This window comes from Manis javanica, chromosome 7, assembly GCF_040802235.1.
Source record: "Manis javanica isolate MJ-LG chromosome 7, MJ_LKY, whole genome shotgun sequence".
NCBI classification, from domain to species: domain Eukaryota; kingdom Metazoa; phylum Chordata; class Mammalia; order Pholidota; family Manidae; genus Manis; species Manis javanica.
In genome coordinates, this window is record NC_133162.1 from 112,492,867 (window position 1) to 112,513,754 (window position 20,888).

Genomic DNA, 20,888 nt, shown 5'->3' on the forward strand with positions numbered 1-20,888 from the left:
GGCCACATGAATTTGTGCAGATTGCTTAGCCATTTTGACCATAGGTTGTCATTTGTAAAATACTTGTGCATTTACGTCTATTATAAGATGGTTGTGAAGATTCAAGAAAGCAAATGATGCATGTGAAATACCTAGAACAATATCTGGAACATTGTAAGTACTAAATATCTGTCATAAAGATTAAATACTAAACACTAAACACAGATAATAAATATCTGATATAAATTATATTCATAATTATGTATATTTTCATCATATTACTAAAAGTAAAAGACTCCATGGAAAAAGAAAGTAATTTTGGGGTATGAAATTCAACAGATGGAACTCTTGATTTTTATTTGTGTGTCATTTTGTTTTGGAAATTTCTTCAAATTTGCATTTTCATGTCAGTGACAAATTCATGAAAAAGAAAAAAATTCAAATCAATAAACATTATTAAAAAATACATAGGGGTGTTATCATTCTGTATTTGCATTTGGCTTCAAATAACCAAAAACATAACAAATAGAAACTTGAAAGATTAGTTTGTTTCATATATGAAATTTTGAGAGAAGGCAGCCTGGAGCTGGCGAAGAAATTCAATATACCAGAAGGGACATGAATTCTATTTTTTTTCCCCATCCACCCTTCCCTTTACGGCACTCATCTTTGTGCTAATGAACTCGGCATTGTCATCACTTGGCTTCTTCTAGCTGCAAAGGTGAATGGGACACTTGGTTTTTAGCTTCCCAGCACTTCTGGTAGAGGAGGACAAGTAAACAGTGGATTAGGAAGGTCTCCTGACTGAGACCAGCAATAATGTATGCTTCCCCAACTAACCAAACTGCATTTCCGTGTTTGCATGTAAATGAGATTTAATGCATGTAAATGCTTTTGTACTTTAACACTGAAAAATGTCAGTTGGCACCCACTTTTTCAACAAATCAGGTATTAGAATATTGTGGATTTAACAAATATGTGTCAAAAGACTTTCATATAGAGAGAATTTGTTGAAATGAGAATTAGCTTTATTTTGTTAGACCTAATAATTCAAAGTGGATTTCAGTTTATTTGAGTTATTTACTGTCATTTCAAAAGGTTTATGGCAATTACAAAATATCTTCAATTTAAATACTTTAAATATTTTTAAACAAATCATTTAAATTTTTGTTAGCCAATTGTTAACTTGTGAGAAATATGGAAATAATTTATTTGGGTATTACCATCAATATTTTATAATAACATGACATTCTTTAAAATACTTGCTGATCAGACTATGGAACATATATTTTGTGAAAAGAAATTGGGTTACTGTAGAATCTGTCTGCACTAGGGATGGAATACATTCCTAAATTTCTGGAAGAATTATCAGTAGATCAGAGAGCTTTATAAGTGGGTGATCTTTTGTATTCATATCAAATCTTTCAGTAAATTTACAATATTTATAATTTGTTTTGCATGTGCTTATGAAAGTGATTTTTAAATCATTTTATATTTACCAAAAACTAATACATTCTACATATTACAATTAAAGGGCACAAGCAGATTTGAAATATGACATCACCTTAAAACCATCAGCAGGGTCATATCCTTTATTTAATCAGAATTTTTTCTTTCTCTCTAATATTCTTAGTATTGGCCTCTTTTAATCACCCACTAATTTAATACTTATGTAAGTAGGAACCATACCCATCATCTTGGGTATATACCTAGGAGTGGAATTACTGAATCATAAGATGGGGTGAAAAAAAGAAAAGAAGACAGTTAGGCACATAGAAAACATATAGTAAATTTATCCATTTAAACCCAAATTGATCAGAATTGCATTGAAGATAAGTGATCCAAATACACCAATTAAAAAGCAAGTACTAATCTGAATAAAAATAAGCACACAAACCTGATTCTATGCTGCTTATAGGAGATATGTTAAAGACACAGAAACATTGATTATAAAAGGATTGAAACAGATATAACATAAAAACATTAGCCAAAAGTAAGCTGATAGTTGTATTATTATGCAAAGTATTTAACTCTAAAAGCACTATGTTAAAAAAATTCATCTGAGTCCATTTAAAGATCAAATTGACTTCATTCAAAAATTTATGAATCAGGCAGCATCCCATCTAGCAAATAGAAAGTAGATATATAGTAAAGGAAAAGTTTTGAAAGGCAGAGAGAGAATGGAAAAAAAGGAAATTATTAGCAAATAATGATTGTTTTAAGCAAGGTTACCCTCCTAAGGGGAAGAAAAGGGGTCTATCAGTGGTTTTCCTTCTAGTTCTGTCCAGGAAACTCCAGGTTAGAGGGTTAAAAGTCAAATTCTTGGGAGTATTGAAATAGTCGTTAAGTTAGGTATTAAGTCTTGGTTTGCTTAAGTCTGGCTTTTACGTAAGTGACTTCATTTAGGGCTAATGTTTTTCTTTTTAACAATTATTAGACATAAAAGAATATGCCATAATGAAAACAAATTACAGGAAGATATAACAGTTCTAAATCATTTTAAAACCATTAGCAGCAACTTAGTCTGACTTACATACATATATCTCCAAATTATCCTTGGATTTAATGCAATTCCACAGTCCTAGCAAATTTTGTTTTTAGATATCAAAGTTTGTTTTAGATATTCAAAGTTGGTTTGAATATTCATATAGAATTAGAAAGGGCCACAAACAGTCAAAATAATCTTGCAAAAGAAAGAAAAAATGTTGGACTTTCCCTATCATAAATCAAAAATATTATAAAGTTACAAGAGAGTGTTACAGTATTGATAAATAGACCAACAGAATAGAAGAGGACAAAGAAGCACACACATATATAGTTACAAAAGTATCACAGTAATCCACTTATGAAAGGTGCACTTTCCATAATACAGCTAAATACATATTGCATGTATCTGTATCTGTATCTATATAGATACATGCAATAGGTTGGTTCTAGAAGATAACAATGGGGAATATCTTCATGACTTGGGTAACAAAAATTTCTCAGATAGGAATGAAAATTGCTAACTACAAAGGCAATTACAATAATACAATAAATTTAAAGGCATTAAAATAAACAACTTTTGTTGATCAAAAGGTATCATTAAGAATGAAAAAAGTAACTCGCCAAGCACAAAAAGATATTTTAATTATATATATTTGTCAATTAAATTGTATTTAAAGAGTGTCTATTTAAAGAATTCCTATGTCAGTATGAAAAAGAAGTCAACCTAGTAGATAAATAAAAGACTTGAATGAATTTCCTAAAAAATTACCAAATGTCCAATCAACATAAAAATATGCTTAACATCACTGTCAGGGAAATTAAAAATTAGAGCCCCTTCTCTCTCTTTCTCTTTCTGATGCTCACACACACACCAGAATGACTATAAATAAGCACTGAAAGTAATAGTAACTATCATTGTTAGTAGGAGGCAAATTCATATATGCATTACAAAAAACTGGCAGTATCTAATAAAGCAGAATGTCTATTCTATAACCCATCTGTGTGTATATATATGTGTGTGTATAAATATGTATATAAATTCCAATAGAAATGCTTACATATGTGTATCAAAAGACACATACTGAAATGTAAATGGCAGCATTATTCATAATAGCTCCAAACTGCTCAAATGCAGTTAATAGTAAAATAAGCTACTATACTTATACACTGGAATGTTAAACATTAATGAAAATTAATGAACCATGGCTATATGTAACTAAATGGATGAATGACACCAACATATGTCCAAAGAAATATTCCAAACAAAAAAGATACTTCATAATTCTAGTTACATAAATTTTTAAAACAGGAAAAATAAATCTGTGGTGTTAGAAGTCAGAGAAGGCAGTACTCTTTCAACACTACAATGACTGGTTAAATTAAACTGCTAGCATTATGATATTCATTTAGCCATGTATTTATGGTTTAGGTAATGTATGTTATACTACATTATTTTATTAACTGTTTTTAAGGCTACATTATATATTTGAGTCCTAGCTCCATGTAGAAAATGTTTTGCTAAAGAAGTTGTACTTAAAGTGAATCTTCAGAATCTCAGAGGACTAATTCATAACAAAGACCACCAAGCTCCCTAACTACATGACCTGTAGAAAACTAAAAACTCTGTTGATGGAAATTTGGATATTTTTTTTACCATGGTAAGTGGAAACATACATGTTCCTATATGCCACTGTGATTAGATAGATAAAAAAATATACATATATGCATAATATCTTATATATATGACATTATGATATATATGTGGCATTATAGATATACATGGCATTATAATAAATGTAATAATACTAATTTTATTATACTAGGTATAGCAGGTGTACATATATAGACTATGAATGACTTTGAAGATCATCCAAGGGATTATTGAAAGCCATAGTCTGATTTTTTTAAATCAATTGTTTTAATGATCATTACAGTACAAAGTTCAATTTCTAAATAAGCAAAATGTTTACAATGATAAATAAGTCTCCCTCCTGCTTTTTCCTTTTAGGTCCCCTCCTGGGAAGTTATTACTATAAACACTTTCTTGTTTATTCATCTATTCTTTCTTTTCTTTCTATTAATTTCATACACTATACTATGCCTTATTTATTTTCTCAAAAAATAAATAAATCTAACAGCATTTTTGTACATACAGATCTGTTTAATTCACTTTAATGGCTACATAATTCAAGTGCAATTAATGTACCACAATTGATTTAAATAGTGTTTTGCTGAATATATTTAGCTTTTCTATCTCTTCTGCACTATAAGGTATGTTTTTATACATTCATCATTTTACATAGATGAATATAGTGATAAAATAAATTCTTAAAGGGAAATTGCTTGCTTAAGTAATATGCAGATTTTTAATTTTGATTGATATTGACACATAGTTGTCCATTACGATAGAAGCAATTTACATTCTCATCAGTCATACATGAGTTTAAGCACTGGTGTTTTAGAAAAATAATTCTGCACAAAATTAAACCACGGCAAGGAACAGTGGTATGTGGAATGCTAAATCAGAAGCTAATACAATAATAGTGTAGGCAAGTCAGGCCAAAGGCAATAAAAAGTGAAAGGAAGTTAACAATTTCAAGAAGTACTGGAGCAGTAGAGTTGAGAGGATTGAGATAATGACACCTTTGAGTGCTCTATTCATAATGGCCTTAAGTATATTTTTTACTAAATCATCCAAACTGAAGTCCCGATAATTCAAGAGACATCCAGTCCATTACCACCTTAGCCTTTGACTTTCCAGCCTCTCAGTTCTTTTTGCCAAATTCTCACATCATTAAAGTGCTACTAAAGCGAATCTTTATCAGATGTCTCCTTTACTCTCCATTAAGCCATTAACATGGGTTCTTCTCTCTCAAGACCTTTGGCATTAAAGGTTAGCAAACCTGAAGTTCAAGTATTTGGCCTTCATCATTAAAAGCCTAAGGAAAAGTTATCTTAACTCTGCCTCTAAGTTTAACCTCCAAATTATAGCGGGTCCAGCATTAACAACTCTATTCTCCAGAGGAGAGCTGTCCTCATAATTTTTGCATGGAGAAAGATTTGAATTTCCTCTAGAGAAATTGAAGTTTGTCAGGGAACATAAATAGCAACTCTTAATTATTTGCATAAATTCTTTGCCATAGACCACCCATTTCCAAAATCCTTTTGATATGAATGAAATATTCTATCTTCCTGATATGAGAAAACCATTATCCCTATGTGACTCTAGCAAATGTCATGAGCCTATAAATTTGGGAAAATGTAACTAAAGTTAACATTGTGATACAGTTTCTCCTGCTGAAGAATAAAGACAGATTTTGGGTTTCTGTGAAAACTTCTATTGAACAATGTTCCTTGGAACTGTATTCCACTTGAGAATCTCACTTTGGCATGATAATCTCTTCGTGATCTTCCCATACTCCCTCCCCAGGTGGCATAGTAACTGATTATTGGGAGAAAAAAATGGCTGTGTGACTCCTGGAAAGGCTTACTAAGGCTTACAAAAGCCTACCGGTAGAGATGTCTGTGGAGAATGGGTGTACCAGACACTTTGATGCAGGCTTAGATGAAAACTTCATCCTAATATCTTTGAACTCTAAAGCTTGCATAAGCATTAACTTTGAAAGAGTGGTGAAACGAACAAAAACGAAACAAATCTGTCCTTTCAAAGCAGTCAGGATATTTTCTGCTTTCCAATTGTTAGAGGCTTATATATTCTACTTTCAGGGAAGCTATTTTATGTTGTTCCAGGAAAACCAAGCACTGAAAGTGCTTTTTAATTTTGAAGATGTAAAGCAGAGATGTGACACCAAGGGATGCAATTGCTCTGGAAGATAATCTAAACAGGTTGGCTGTGTTGCAAGTAGAGCTGCGCATCTGCCGATAGTGCTTCCCTTAGAGGAACTTCTTTTCAAGTATAGATTTAGAATGTGCTATCTCTGAAAATTAAAGCAAGACCTTGGGGGAAATTCTTATAAATAAAATGGCCACAAGGCCTGAGTAGTAAAGACCTCAAAAGACTTAAAGAAAGATGGGAAAGCCCAATTAACTTGAGCATGAAGAGAAACTTTACACTGGAAATACATTGGACTTGGCTAAACATTGGACTATTGCATTGAACTGCTGGTGTCCTACATTATTATTATTTAAGACTAATAATTTGCATGTCAGGAAAGTGGCTGAAACAGGACTATTGCATTTCAACAAAATTGTTCTTTTGAAGACATTGACCCAGATTGGACCTTTGGGGTTGGAGGTAGAATTTTCCTTGAAAAGTAGAAATGCTCATGACAACCATCCTTGGAAGAGGTCAAACTAGGGACAGAAAATGAACTTGGTAGTTCTGAGATTACAAGAAAAGAAGATATTGTCTGTCATGCTCTAAGTAGTAAGATTATAATGTTCAAGAACACTCTTAAGTGTGTGAGGAGTAGAGTAATTCAGAGGAAAATAAATTGACTAGATTCAGGCTGGAAGGGAAATAAATTCATATGGATTCAGGCTGGAAGCTAAACAGGAGCCATCTTGTTAGGAATGTCTTGTGAGTCTAGTTTAAGTGGTACCTCTTTGAGTGGACATATCTAATAGTACACTTGCTACATACCAGGCACTATTCTAGATGCAGGGAATAGTAAAACAGTCTCGAATGGGATGATGTATCCATAAAGTTAACATACCAATGTGAAGAGACTGATGAAATAGAGAATCAGCAATTTAAAAATAAGCAATATAAAGAATTTCAAATATTGTTATAAGAATATAAAATGTTAATATATAGTAAGTTACTGCATGTTGGGGACATCATTTAGATGAACTGGTCAAAGGATGGCCTCTCTTAGGGATGATTGTTGAACAGAGACTGGAAATGATGAAGAGCCTTGTGAAGAACTGACTAAAAAGCATCTGGGAAGGACACCAAATTCCACAGCCTTGAGGTAAAGCAAAGGGGTAATGTCCAACTGGTGGGAGAGCAAGGGCCAACAGGCAAGAACCAGATGTGGGGTCAAGTGGAAAATGAAATCCAGGACTGCTTTCTAGAATATGTAAGGGTATTCTGGAAATATTTAGAATTTTTTTAGGCAGGGAGTTCACAGAAATATATTTTTAGTAACAAAAACAGGCTTACCGTTATGGAAAGGCAACACTGACGGAAAATATGAACTAATTTGATACTCATAGGCAGACAAGTCCTAGCTATAGCATTTACACTTCCATCTTTAATAAAATAAAATAACTGACTTTTTTCTATATAGACATTAACTTTTTTTTTTTTTGAGAGGGCATCTCTCATATTTGTTGATCAAATGGTTGTTAACAACAATGAAACTCTGTATAGGGGAGTCAATGCTCAGTGCACAATCATTAATCCACCCCAAGTCTAATTTTCATCAGTCTCCAATCTTCTGAAGCATAATGAACAAGTTCTTACATGGTGAACAAATTCTTACATAGTGAATAAGTTCTTACATGGTGAACAGTGCAAGGGCAGTCATATCACAGAAACTTTCAGTTTTGATCACGCATTATGAACTATAAACAATCAGGTCAAATATGAATATTTGTTTGATTTTTATGATATTAACTTTTAAAGCTGATATATATCCTTTTCCACTTTGAATGTTGAACTCAATCTTCACAACAGGCCTTGATTTCCATTTGCAGATCTATGTTGTCTCAAACCAGCTCACTATCCCCAAGATGCCAAAGCAGAATGTGTGAAGTCTGCTAAGGCAATCAGTACATTCTACTCAATAGTGACTGGCTTAGGGATAGGCACTTCCTCCAAGAAGACCCATTCAAATGGAATCCCTAGAGCTTTTTCAAAGACTTCTGAAACTTACATATGAAAAAGGAAGCATTCAGTCTCTGAGATGCTGGAAACCATCTTCATATCATGAGAAGAAAAAGGATGATGCCAAAAATGTTAAAGGCAAAGTGGAAAGTCAGAAAGAAACCTCATCCTTGGGACATCACTGAGTCTGAAAATCAATCATTATCTGAGTGTGATGTTACAATGCTATGCTGAGTCTTCTAGTTACATAAGTCAGAACACTCATTTTACTAGTTAAGCCAATTTTTGCCTTGCTTATTTATTGTTACTTCCAGAACATCAAAACCTTATGCCATAAATTTGCCTATAAAATGAAGACTAGCTTTTAGTTCATCAGAGCGCAGTGACTGGAAATGTTTGTCAAATGATGTGTAATTCTTATGGGAAAAAGGGATAGGCAAAAATTCTCAAATCTAATCAGAAGTATATATAGTTTGATATTACAGTGTTTTAACAATATCATCTCTTTAATGCCATCACTGATGCTCAACTATTTTTATGTTACTAAAAAGATATATATGTGCAGCTTTTGTTCCAAGAAACTTGGAACTCCTTATGAGGGCCTCATCAATCCTCCTCATAATATCTCTCTTAAGTTGTAGGTTACATATAGGATTAGTTACATTTTACGTAAGGCAGGAGCAATTTAAAATTCTTATAACCCCATTCATCTAAAAACATGAAACCATTCACCGCAAACTAAACATAACTTGGCAGTGAGACATGTTGATCTCTAGCTGCTTTCAAGTTCAATCATAACACAACAAAACATGTTAAGTCTTTAGGCATTTCTTTTTTTTAAATTTTGGATTGAAAAAACTGTTAAGGAAGAAACTATTCGATGTTAAAGATAATAAAGCCTTTCTCATGTGCTAATGTGTTTATGTTGATATATTCTAGTTATACTGTTTTCAAATGATGTTATCCTTTTAAGACTTAATTCACATGTCATTTTGCATACAGAAAAATGACAATTAATATAACATCATAAAATAGAACAAAGTTTTGAAATACAATTTCATAATGATATTAATAATAGTGAATGATAGATTTAATAATGTTTCATTTAAGTTTGTTAAATGAAATGACTGACCTACGTCAGTCTCAGTATTTCTTTGGACTAACAATGCATATTTTGAAAGACCAGTTGTGAGCATTAGAAACACAGGCTATGCATCTTACTACACTGATGGACAGTGACTGTAATGGGGTATTTGGAGGGGACTTGATAATAGGGGGAGTCTAGTAACCATAAAGTTGTTCAAGTAATTTTACATTAAAGATATCAAAATTAAAAAATAAAACACAGGCTATGGTAAGAAACTGTGTTAAACTATTGAGGCAATTCATAATAGACTGACAATCACTGCTTTGCTAAAAATAAGCACATTATTAGCATCCCTTCCTACAGTAACCTTGTGTGAGTTTTAGTCTCATTTTATAGTATTAAACATTGCACATATATTGGGATTACAGTTTGTAAACTTATGCTAAGCACGTTATCACTGCTAAATGAGTATATCCTACCTGCATATATGGCTACAAAATATAGTGCTGTAAGTTAATGAGCTTTATTTTCAACTATTCCATAATTGTTTTCCAAATAGTCAAGTGTTCTTTAAATATCTTTTTAACACAAATGAGAAATAGTATCTCCCATAGGCTAATCAAGGTAGGAAGAATTAATAGTCAAAATGGCCATCCTGCCCAAAGCAATTTATAGGTTCAATGAAATCCCTATTAAAATACCAATGGCATTTTTCAATGAACTAGATCAAATACTCTTAAAATTTGTATGGGATTCATTTGAATATAATATGGAGTATTATCCAGCCATAAAAGGACCTGAAATACCACAAAAGACCTGAAATAGCCAAAGTAATCTTGAGAAAGAACAAAGGTAGGTGCGGTATGCTCCAGAATTTGAAGCTATACTATGCAGCTACAGTAATCAAAAGAGTATGGCACTGTTATAGGAGCAGACCCAAAGATCAATCAAACAGAATAAAGAGCCCAGAAATAAGCCCACACATATATGATCAATTAATATATGATAAAGGTACCATGAATATACAATGGGGAAAAGACGGGATCTTCAATAACTGGTGTCAGGGAAATGGGACAGCTATATTCAAGAGACTGAAACTGGATTACTTTCTAACACCATACCCAAAAATAAACTCAAAATGGATTAAATAACTAAATATAACACATGGAGCCATAAAATTCTTAGAAGAAAACATAGGCAAAAATCTCTTGTACATAAGCATGAGCAATTTTTATGTGAGCATGTTTCCTGGGTGAGGTAAATAAAAGCAAAAATAAACAAGTGGGACTGTATCAAACTAAAAGGTTCTGTATAGCAAAGGATATCATAAGCAAGGCAGAAAGGCATCCTACAGTATGGGAGAATATATTTATAACTAATATATCTGATAAGGGGTTAACATCCAAAATATATCTGAAGAACTCATATGACTCAACACCAAAAAACATATAACACAATTAAAAAATGGTTGGAACACCTGACCAGATATTTTTCCAAAGAAACACAGATGGTCAACAGGCACGTGAAAAGATTGCTCCACATCACTGATCATCAGGGAAATTTAAATCAAAACCACAATGGGAAGGGCCAATCAAAACCACTCACACAAGTTCAGAATGGGCATCATCCATAGACAAGAAATAACCAGTGTTAGTGAAGATACGGAGAAAGAGAGCCTCCCTGCCCTGTTGGTGGGAATGGAAACTGTTGCAGCCACTATGGATAGCAGTAGGATGGTTCCTCAAAAAACTAAAAATAGAAGTACCATGTGACCCAGTAATTACAATCTTAGGAATTTACCCTAGGAAAACAAAATCTCTGATTTGAGAACATATATGCACCCCTATATTTATTGCTACATTACTTACAATAGACAAGATACAGAAGCAACCAAAGCATCTATCAGTATGAACGGAATATTATCCAGCCATAAATGGAAAAATCCTGCTATTTCTGACAACATGGAAGGACTTGATATTATCTTAAGTGAAGTAAGCCAAGTAGAGAAAGATAAATACCATATGATTTCAATTATATGTAGATTCTAAAAGAAAACAAACAAAACAATAGAATCATAGACACTGAGAAGTGACTTGTAGTTACCATGGGAGAGGGGTTGGGGTGAATGGGTGAAACAGGTGAAGAGGATAGAGAGACACAGAATCTCAATCATAATATAAATTAGTCACTGGGATGAAAGTATAGAGAATATAGTCAATCATTATGTAACATCTTTCTACATTGACAGTAACTACACTAGTTGGAGTGAGCATTTAATAATGTATGTAACTGTTGAATCACTCTGTTATACACTTAAAACCAATATAATATTGTATACCAACTATACTGCAATAAAAAATACAGAAAAAAGGAAAAACTCAGAAAAAAACTAACTACATTTTTAAATTTACTTTTTATAAAATCCCATTAAAATGGAGTAATGGTGATTTTTTGTAAAGGTAGATTCTTACACATTGTTACTGGAAAACGAATCAACTTTAACTCTTACATGTTCTGTAAATTAATACATGTTACTAGAGAACTCATTTTGGCATGCACATCACATTAAGCTGCTAATTGAAATGTCCTGGCCGCAAAAAACCACCTTAAATACTGCAGGGTCATGACTTAGAAAAGTTAAATACTATTTCCAGGAAATCTTTTTTCTGAAATTAATGCAGTCTCAAACAATAATTAGAGGTTTCAAGTAAAATCATATTCAAGTAAGTATGGTTTTAACAGAGAGTAAAAATTGTATGCCTGCTTTTAAAAAAATATGATCTGTTTTTAAAGTTAAAAGTTTCAAATATACACCAGTTTTCCTTTCCACAATTGCAAAAAATGTTAAAGCAGTGATTCATACAACAACTTTTTTTTTGGCAAAGGTGTTACATTAAATGGTATAAAAGTCTAATTTTAGAATTTAAACAATGTATAAAAATGGTCAATGTAGAAATATTGAAAAGAAAATGTTACATTAATCTTGATAACACTTGCTTATTGAATTATCTAAAAAATAAAATTCCTCTACATTTCAATTAATGGCATTAATAGTATTCATTCTCAAGACTTAATCAGGAATTTTTTTTTGAACTTGGCAGTGTTGACAACACCAAGTAACTAGACACACAAAATAATTTGGTAGAGCATATAGTTCAATTGAAACATTCATAAATTTCACCATTATCTACAATTACTACCCTATATATGATATGCATAAGCACACACACTCTCACACACACACACAGCAATGCAGTCTTCATAACAGAGTTCCTCACTGTATCTCTGATCGTGATGTACATTGCTGAAATGAGATTCAGGTTTAAGTGGGGATTTGAGGGAAAAGTTGAACAGCATATAAAAGTAAGGCTCAGATATAGAGTATGATCTACAAGCTGAAGTAGAAGATGAGGTAGATTCAATAAAATGGTTACACTAAATTACAATATTTAAGGATAGTAAATTGATACAAGAAGTTTAGGAAGCAATTCAACTTTAAGCTCCAAATAAAGATCCAAAAGCATTTTTTTTACCTAGCTATTTTGTTCTTGAGAATTAATTCTTAAGTAAAATACATAAAAAACATAAGGAAAGGGGAATTAATTATATAAAATGAAGATGCTCTTTGTGGTGGCAACATTTATATTGGCAGATGTAAGAAGCAATCTGTAATTCCAAAAATATGTAGTTAGATTTCTTGCTTCAAATACACCTCTTTGATAGTTTTCTTGCATTATTTTGTTCATTTAGCAAACATTCATTGTGTTCCTTCTCTATTCCAGGAATTATCTTAAGTGTTGGAGTAGTGAAAAATTTTTATGGTTCCTTTCTTGCTGGAATTAACTACACATCAGTCATCATCAATTATGATACTCTTGAAGGCTACACAAACACATAGAACAATGGATATGAATTATTCAATTGTTGCCTTTTAAAAACAATTTGCATAACGCTGCAAATAGAATGCAGAGCATTCCCATGCATCCTTTGCCAAGCTGCCCTCAAAGATAACATTTTATATAACCAAAGTAAAATTGTCAAAATCAGGAAGTTGAAAAAAATACCTAGATAAATTTAACCAAGGAGGTGAAAAATCAGTACATTGAAAACTATGTGACATTAATGACAGAAATTGAGGAAGACATAAATAAATTGAAGGATAGTCTGTGCTCATATATTAGAAGAATTAATATTGTGAAAATGTTGACATTACTCAAAGTAATCTACATATTCAATGAAATCCCTATCAAAATTTCAATGTAATTTTTCATAGAAATAAAATAAACAATCCTAAAATTTATATAGAACCACAAAAAAACCCAAATAGACAAAGCATCCTTGAGAAAGAAGAACAAAGCTTGACATAGTAGACTCCCTGGTTTCAGACTATATAACAAAGCTGTAGTAATCAAAAGAGTATGGTGTTGGCATTAAAGAGACCACATAGATCAATAGAGGAGAATAGAAAGCCCAGAAATGAACTCACACACATATGGTCAATTCATTTACGACAAAGTAACCAGAAATATACAATGGTAAAAGGGAAGCCTCTTCAATGAGTGGTGCTGGGAAACCACGACAGACACATGCAAACAATGAAATTGGAGCACTATTTTACACCATATAAAAATGGATTAAAGACTTGAATGTAAGACATGAAGCCATAAAAATCCTAGAAGAAAACACATGCAGAAAATTCCTTGACATCAGTTTTGGTGATAATTTTTTGGATGACACCAAAGAGCATAGGCAACAAAAGCAAATCTAAGTGAGACTACATCAGCTAAGAAACTTATGCACAGCAAAGGACACTAGCAATAAAATGAAAAGGCAACCTATTGAATGGGAGGAATATTGTAAATCATATTTATGATAAAGGGTTAATATCCTCCAAATGTAAAGAACTCATGAAACTCAATAGGAAAAAAACAGATAATCAGGTTAAAAATGAGCAGAAGATCTGAATACATGGTTTTCCAAAGAAAACACAAATGGCCAACAGGGACATAAAAATACACTCCACTCACTAATCATCAGGGAAATGCAAATCAAAATCACAATGAGATATCACTTCAAATGTCACCTGTTAAAATGGCTATTTATAAAAAGAAAAGACAAGAAATAAGAAGCACTGGCAAAAATATAAGGAGAGCCTTTGTATTAATGGTGGGAATATAAATTGTTGCAGCCACTATGGGAAACAGTATCAAGCCTCAGAAAAATTAAAAATAGAACTACTATAAAATCCAAAATTCTACTTCTTGGTATTTAGCCAAAGAAAACAAAAACACTAACTCAAAAGGATGTATGCACCCTTATGCTCACTGCAGGTTTATACTAGCCAAGATATGGAAACAACCTTCATGTACATCGATGAATATATGTCTAAAGAAAATGTGATACACACAAAAAAACGGAATATTATTCAGCCATTAAAAAGGAATGAAATCTGGTAATTTGCAACAACATGGATGGACCTAAGGTCATTAAGTGAAATAAGATGGAGAAAGATAAATAGTATATGACCTCATTTATATGTGGAATTAAAATAACAACCAAAAACAAATAAACAAACAAGAACAAGCTCATAGACACAGAGAACAGATTGGTAGTTGCCAGTAAGGGATGGAGATTAAGGGGCAGGGATTAGAGGGAAAAATCTGTGAAGGGGGTCAAAAGGTACAATCTTTCAGATAAAATAAGTCATGGGGTGTTATGTACAACATGGTGACTATAGTTAGAATACTGTATTGCATACATGAAAATGCTGAGTACATGTTAAAAGTTCTTATTTGAAAAAAACAATCTGTAACTATATATGGGATACAAGTTAACTAGACTAGTTTGATCATTTCCTAATATATACAATTATATAACCATTATGTTGTACACCTGCAACTAATACAATGTTCTGAATCAATTATGTCTCAATAAAAAAAAACAGCAACAACAGTAAATTGACACTGCTGTGATACTGTTAACTACAGAGCTTATTTACATTTCTTTAGGTTTTAGTTTAGTTATTTTGTGTATATGTGTGTGTAGTTCTGCAATTATCCACAACCACCATCACAATTAGGATACAGTAATATTCCCTCACTCCCAACAAAATTCCTCTTGCTATATTTTTATTGTCACATCTTCCCCTACTCCCTAACACTTGACTGTTGATCTGTTCTTTGTCCCTATAATTTTATGATTTCTAGAATCTTATAGAAATGGAATTATACAGTATGTAACCTTTAGAAATTCATTTATTTTCACTCAGCACAATGTCCTTAAGATACCTTCAGTTCATTGCATAACCTGATTATTTGCCTTTTTAGTTGCTGCATAATGTTCTATATAGATGTATCATAATTTGTTTATACTTTCACCCACAGAATATTTAATAATTGATTTTTTATAATATTAAAGTTACATATAAGATATATGCACATATTTTACAATTATAAGAGTACATGTGCTCCCTTAAAACCTCAGCTCCTAGCAAGATGACTAGACCCAGTTCATAATTAATAAATATTTATTGGCTGGATTGACTTCCAAAAATTATATTAGTTCATTTTGTGGTGATGTGCAGTGACTGTTGTCATAATTTTGTTTTTATAGAGCTCTATTTTGAAAATATCATGGACTGTGGAACCTAACAATTTAGCTTCTAACTCTTCCTCTTTCTAGTGATGATACCTTTGGCATCCCACTAATAATTTTCTCCATACTTTAGATTATATTACCTCATTTAACTATCCCAATAAAAAATTCCAAGAAGTATTATTCCTCCCATACTAAAGATAAGAAAAGTAAGGCTCAGCAAATAATGAGAAACTCACAAAATTAATTTAAAAAGAGACTATTTCCCTGACAGAATAATGAAAAAAGAAAATTAATGGAATGCCTAATAATTATTTTAAAATATTTAACTATCCCAGTAAGCAAATACATACTCATTGAAAGATCAGCATTATTTTACTTTTTTAATTGAAGTATAGTTCACATATATTAATTTAAGGTGTACAGCATAGTATGAAGTGCTTACCACAATAAGCATAATTACCACATATTATGAAACAAAGTTATTGACACTATTGTCGACTGTATTCCCTGTGCTGTACTTGTTGTCCCTGTGACTTATTCACTTTATAACTGAAACTTTGTAGTTCTTGATCCCCTTCACCTCCCCCTCCAAAGCCCTCCCTCTGGCAACCACGAGTTTGTTCTCTGTATTTATGAGTCTCTTTCTGGTTTTTGTGGGGTTTTTTTTAATTATTATTTGTTTTGATTTTTAGATTCCACACATAAGTGAAATTATACAGTATTTGTCTTTTCATGTCTGACTTATTTCACTTGACACAATACCCTCTAGGTCCATCCCATTTGGTCACAAACGGCAATATTTCCTTCTTCTTTATGGCTGAGTAATATTCCATTTGGTATATTTACCACATCTTCTTTATCTATTCATCTTTGGTTGCTTCCACATCTTGATTATTGTAAATAATGCTGCAAGAAACATAAGGGTACATACATCTTTTACAATTCATGTTTTTGTTTTCTTGCAGTAAATACCCAGAATTACTGATATAGATGACCAACAAACAAATGGAAAGATAATGAATATCACTAATTATCAGGGAAATTCAAATAAAAACCACAATGAGATATCGCCTCATACCAGTCAGAATGGATGGAGTCAAAAAGACCAAAATATGTCAGCAAGGATGTGGAGAAAGGAAACCTTCAATATTATTTTTTAACTATCAAATTATCAGTTTTTTAAGTGATTAATACCCAGCTCTGTGATTCATTAGTTATAAGATCAAAAGTTGGCACATAGTTATAGAGAACAATTGACTGCAAATATTTTCACTAAGATTACTTAATAAATCTACTTCAAATATTTTCTTAAAGAAATAATTATATGTCTGTGTGTGTGTATACACACACATATGCATACACACACATATACCCACAGATATTTATTTACAAATGTGTGAATGCTAATAACAAAAAATAGAAGTCATTTAAATATCTAAAAAAGAACAGTTACAAAAATAATAAAATAACACTATTTATAGAATTTATAGATGTTTTTCATATGTAAAATTAGTGAGCCGTATAATTTTTATACTTCCTATTTAACAATATATGTCATATTTACATGTACAATGGTTATATATTTAAAATAAGAATATATATGTCAAGATGTATACTTTACAGTGTAGGCCACTTCCTATGCTTAAAAATTACTCCTCACTTATGTTGCATTTGTCTTTCACAATAACTATTTAAGAATGTCATTACTGTTCCTATTTTGCTGACAGAATACTGAGACCTAAACTGATGAAGTTGTTTGCCCGTATCTCAGTGTCAAATTTAATTCTAATAATCATGTTTAATTCTAATAATCTTAAGAGTCCAGTATTCTTACACTATCTCATGATGACAGCATATGAAGAATTACAGTTCATGAGCATTTTTCACCATATTTGTGCACTTTAAAATTTACTTGCCTAGGAAGTAGTTTTGCTACATGGCTTTAAAATGATTATAGCAATTTTTAAACTTACTCAGTTGACAAACTTCAACTGTCACAAATATATTTCCTATCAAAACAAAGACTGTCAAAATAGCTAAACATTGAATGGAACACCAACATCGATATTTCCAATATTTGGTTGCTATGAAGGACACTGAATTTCCCTGTACAAGTATAGCCCAGGGGTACTATATTTAAAACTACATCGGCATTTCTATTAAAATCCCAGCTTTTCAAGGGTTTATGCCAAAGCCATAAAAATTCTATCTGACAAAAAGGCAGACTTGAGAGTCTCTGTGGAGACTGTTTTCTTCCCCTTTCATATAAAATCAGCCTACCTGTTTGTTTTCTTCATGGAATCCAAACACTTTAGCAAAACGCGGATCTTGGGTAACTATTAAGCTGTTGAGGTATACCAGCACTCTACCAATCTGAGAAAAAAGTCATACTGTCTGAAGGATTTCTATTCCCAATTCTGTTCTCATAAATCGAAAAAAGTTTTCGATTAATTCTAATGGACTCCATACCCAGAATATTTTGAGTCACTATGCCAACAGTTTTTATTGAACAGAGAAATGAAATGTTAGGTTTTGTATGCTATTGAGAAAACCCTGGTTTATATTTTATTTTTGAAGGGTGACACCAGCCTGTCAGCTATCATGCAGAGGCATATACATTTTAAGACTTGGTCTTTGAAATTCTTCTTCCATTATTCAATTAAATATGCTTTTACTGAGCCTTACAGTTCTTTGCTTAGAATCATGTTACTACTGCAGGAGATAAAAAGAATTATTGGAGATGTTTCGGTCCTCAAAGAGCTAACAATTTCATTGGGGAAATACAATAAACCCTCAAGCAGCACGGTTCAAGTTCATAATTTTGATCATGTGAAGCATTTGCTAAGAGCATAGATGAAAAATCTTATGCTGTTGGACACAATTTAACCAACTATTGCCTCACTTAAGGATTTTATGACTGAAAACAATATGATGCAACTGTGTTCGTAAGGCACATTAGGAATCTGATAGAGAATTATTGACCAAATTGCATCTCAGTTTTAACCAAAATGTGAATCTTTCAAACTTGAAAGGTACTGCTGTATCCCTTTTAGTAGTCATGAAATCAATCAAATGGATCACAACCAACATTCTCCTACAAATTAAAGTAGTCTATAATAGATAAAATAGAAAATATCAAAGTGCATCACATAAGGGTGTGTTGTTTCATGAAACTTTAAGTTATGTGTGTGTGTGCGTGTGTATTGTGTACGTAATCAACAATAAATTATATTTATTTTTGTGAGTCATAATCAATAAAATTTAGACTAGATGGACTAGTTTCATTCCATCTTTTAAGGTCTATAGTTTTGTAAACTGTCTCAGGTTTCACCAGGCTATAGCAACACTATCACATTATATATCAATACCCACTGGCTTTAAACTTTCTTGAAGTTAAGCAGGGAATCCTTCCCTTCTAAAATCTCTCTTTTCCCAGTCTGTTGTCATAGAGAATATGAAGGTTGGTGGTGTCTCACATGTGTCATGATTTATCTAACATAATTGTTCTACTCAGGCATGTTTTCCTAGACATTGAGCCACATCTTCCCTGAGACTCATCACCAGTCCTTGAAAACTCTTCAAGCTGCGTATTTCATGCACGGTGTTGTGTTAGCCCTGAACCACCGAGGCTCATTCCTAGGACCTCATAGTGGAGTCCAGAACTGCTGAATTCTTTCAACTTCTAGTTTAAAGTTGCTTCTTTATTTTATTTTTTTTTTAAGCAGAGATTGGTTAAAGAAAACCTTGTCCAACTGGCGGTGAGGACAATAGATGTGCCCCTCCTTTTCATATTTTGTCACTTGTCTCTCCTCTCCTGAGGTATTCCGGAAGAATCCCTCTATTTTCCTACAGCCACAAAGCAAGAGTCCTTTGTGCAGATCATTTCCCTCTTTGCTGTTGGTCTCCAAATTTCACCCTTCTTGGCTCTGCTGCATATTTTAGCAATCTTGGGATCAGCGCAATGCATTTCTCAGGTCCCTTTGACAGCCAGCATTTTGATGAGTTCTTAACATCAGAAGTTCAAATGAGAAATCAGAAGGTAGGAGGAAGAAAGAAGTCCTGTTTCTGGCTCCTTCAACTTGTTGGTGGTTGAAAATCACTAGAAATGCAGAGATGGGGTATAACACTGGACTAAAGCAACCTGGCAAACGTACCTACCTTTCCACTGTCTGTCTAGTCAAGCTGAAAATTCTTCAGTGGATAAATCAGGAGCTATAACAGTTTCTGACAGAATTGTGGCAGGCCTACGCTTATGGACTCCAATAAAAGCACCTGTGCAACTTTTGGGTTTTGAACATATCTTTTTTCTTTTTACTTCTCTAACAGCACCACCCTTTCCACCTTTTTTGCTCTTGATACCCTTTCAATCCAGATTGAGTGTCCTTAAATTCTGATTGAATTCCCCAGAGTAAGTCTCCTCTGAATTATTAGAGTGGTTCTGTGTCCCTAACTGAACCCTTGATTAATATGGTCCTACACCTGTGAAATATTTCAATGTAATCAGGGATGAAAGAAATGTCTCTGAGCAACATTTCCTAGAAGAATCAAGGCTTAGTCTAGGTAAAAACACAGGAAAATATTTGTGTTGGATTTATCAAGGGTTTTCGCAGCTCATTTTTTCCCCAAGGGAACTTGAAGCAGATTAGAATATTTTCCAACAAATCTCATTGCCTCCTGACCTCCTCAGAGGAAGTATTCTCTGCTCCATAGAAGCTGGACATGGCAATGTGATTCCCCATGATTCATGGGATGCACCATAAGTAACAGCGTTACAGCAGTAAGCCTATACCTTATGGGCTTCCACATACTTCTTCCAGTCCCTTGGGGAGCTCCTGACTGCTACCAGAGGAAATTCATGCTCCAGTTGTCCCTTGCCACTCTAGTCTAGGAACTCAGAATGAACACACGGAGCAGAACAATTACATACACACGTGGGCCTGTATCATG